This window comes from Trachymyrmex cornetzi, unplaced genomic scaffold (assembly GCF_001594075.2).
Source record: "Trachymyrmex cornetzi isolate Tcor2-1 unplaced genomic scaffold, Tcor1.1 scaffold290, whole genome shotgun sequence".
NCBI classification, from domain to species: Eukaryota; Metazoa; Arthropoda; class Insecta; order Hymenoptera; family Formicidae; genus Trachymyrmex; species Trachymyrmex cornetzi.
The window spans coordinates 109639-112405 of NW_017297585.1; positions in this window are offsets into that span (position 1 = coordinate 109639).

A 2767-nucleotide genomic window follows, 5' to 3' on the forward strand; every position below is an offset into this window, starting at 1 on the left:
TGCTTTTTCATGTTAACGTTCGACGCTCATTTTCAGTGTCAAAATTTTAATTACGTGACTTATTTTGACGTTAAACATGATTCATATGTACTTGACCTTGGCATCTTTCGAAGGAACTCTCATATAAAAACGTTTGTATTTCGTATGAAGAGTTTTAAAGTGGAATTGAAAAGATTTGCGAATTAATTATGTTATTTTTTAAATTATTTATTTTTTGACAATGTACTTAGCCGGAAAAATAAGCCGGAGGTCAATTAAACAAAGTTCTTGTATGGTATCGTTTGTATTTTGTATGAAGAGTTATGAAGTGTCATTGAAAAGGTTTGTGAGTCATCGAAATATTTAAAGATTGCGTAATTGATCAAAATATAGATTTCGGCGCTACTGTTCCGAAAGTACTATTAGGAGTGTCAGGCGCGATCGGTAATCTAATATTTCGATAGTCCTGGTTCCTTCTCATTTATAACAAAATAAACCGAGTGTTTTTGACAGTTTTCGATGACATTGTGTCTCGAATCTATTATTTTTTGAACAGTATGTCCAGTATTAAACTATAATTTTAAACAATTATATTTTTGCAATTATGCGAAATATTGCATGTATTTAATAACTGTGGAACATTCTAGGGAACAGTTAAACAGTATCAAAACATGACCGGATGGCGAGAACATCAATTATTATATTTCGGCGATTGTCAAGTACTATATTGTGGCGTTCATTTTGTTATGATCGAAAAAGAACCAGAAGTATCAAAATACTAGATTACCGATCGAGTTTCGTTGCTAAAGGACCCCGCACCAACATTATGGATTTTGACTTTCGGTGAAATTGTCTGAAAATTTACCAGGTATGTAAATATGAAATCGGAATTTTTTAATAAGAAAATACACGTTTATTGCATGAAAATGATAAAAAATATTTTATTCGAAGTATTGCCCATCGATAGCTATACATTGTTTCCACCTGTCTGATAATTTGTGGATGCCACGTCAAAAAAATTGTTGCTCTTTTGAGCCAAACCAGTCATCTAGCCATTTTCGTACATCTTCGTAAGAAGTGAAGCGCTGCTGAGCAAGTGCGTGTCCCATCGATGCAAATAAGTAGTAATCGGACGGAGCCAAGTCTGATGAGTAAGCCGCATGCGAAAGTATTTCCCAACCAAACGCCTCAATCGTTTCCTTGACCAATTTTGCTGTGTGTGATGGTGCATTATCATGAAGCAAAATCACTTCGTGTTGCCTTTTTTGATATTCCGGTCGTTTTTCACGCAAAGCTTGATTCAAATTGATCATTTGTTATCAGTAGCGTTCAGTATTAACGGTTTCGCCAAATTTTAGCAGCTCATAATAGATCACACCTTTCTGATCCCACCAAACACAGAGCATTGTCTTCCGTCCATAGCGATTTGGCTTTGCAGTCGATGTCGATGGTTCGCCTGAATGATCTTTTACGCTTAGAATTCTCAAAATATATCCACTTTTCATCGCCAATCACAATTCGATGGAGAAATGACTTTCTTTTGTATCTGACGAGCAGCATTTCGCAAAAGGTTTTTCGGTTTTCCTGCGGGTCTTTCATTCAGTTCATGTGGAACCCATTTTCCCATCTTCTGGATCTTTCCCATGGATTTCAAACGTATGGAGACGGCTTCTCGTGTCACATTCAATTGATCCGCGAGTTGCTGTTGAGTTTGAGCGTCATCCTAATCCAACAATGCTTGCAATTCGCTGTCTTCAAACTTTTTCGGTGGTTTTCCACGTTCTTCGTTTCTCACGTCAAAATCGCCACTTTTGAATTTTTTAAACCACTCAAAGCACTGTGATTTACCAAGAGCATGCTCACCGTAAGCTTCGACGAGCATTCGATGCGATTTTGCAGCAGTTTTCTTCAAATGGTAACAGAAAATCAATGCTGTCCGCGAATCGTAATTTCCAGGCACAAAATTCGACATGTTCAACGCTATTACAAACTATACTGTTGTGTGAAATTTGTATTGTTGTGAGTTGAAAATCTTTATCAGATGTCAGAACAAGGAAATGGCGTCAATGACGCGGTCTGACGGCAACTACATTGACAGCTATGGCCATTTATTGGTAAATTCCGGTTTCATATTTACATACCTGGTAGTATGTTGTTCTCCTTACTGTCTTGAACAAATATCTCAATGGGCACAAAGTCCAAAAATGCCTAGGGACCAAATGGAGCGCTAAAGTATGAAAATGCGTCTATTCGCTCGATGATCGGTAAGATTGTAATATATTCACACGTGCGTGTGAGACCGGGAATCGATTCAGCCAACTAAGGCTGACACAAACGTTATACATGTAATATTGTTACGCTCGCGCGCCAGGCGTAATCGAGGTTTCGGAAAATGACAATACTTTCGTTACTAAAGAATTCTTGTTTATTAACACATGTATAAGGTACAGCGATATACAAGAAAATGAGATCATCTTGGATTCATTTTTTGTGGTCTGTTTGATAAAAGATAACATTTGGAAAAGAAGAAGGACCAAGTTGAAAGATGGCTCCGTGAAGAGATGTTACCGAATTGTGATAGAAAGCACTTCTGTAACAAGACTAATTGTAAACAATATATTTATGACCGTATATTTGAGAAACTCAATTAATACTAGGGTGTAACGGCCTATTACGGTTGGAGCTGGATCTTCGTTGCTTTTTAAATAATTCAATCTTGAATTACTAATATATACTATATATGTACTTGCATATATACCATATTGTAGTCTTTTTCAAACTGCGCGCC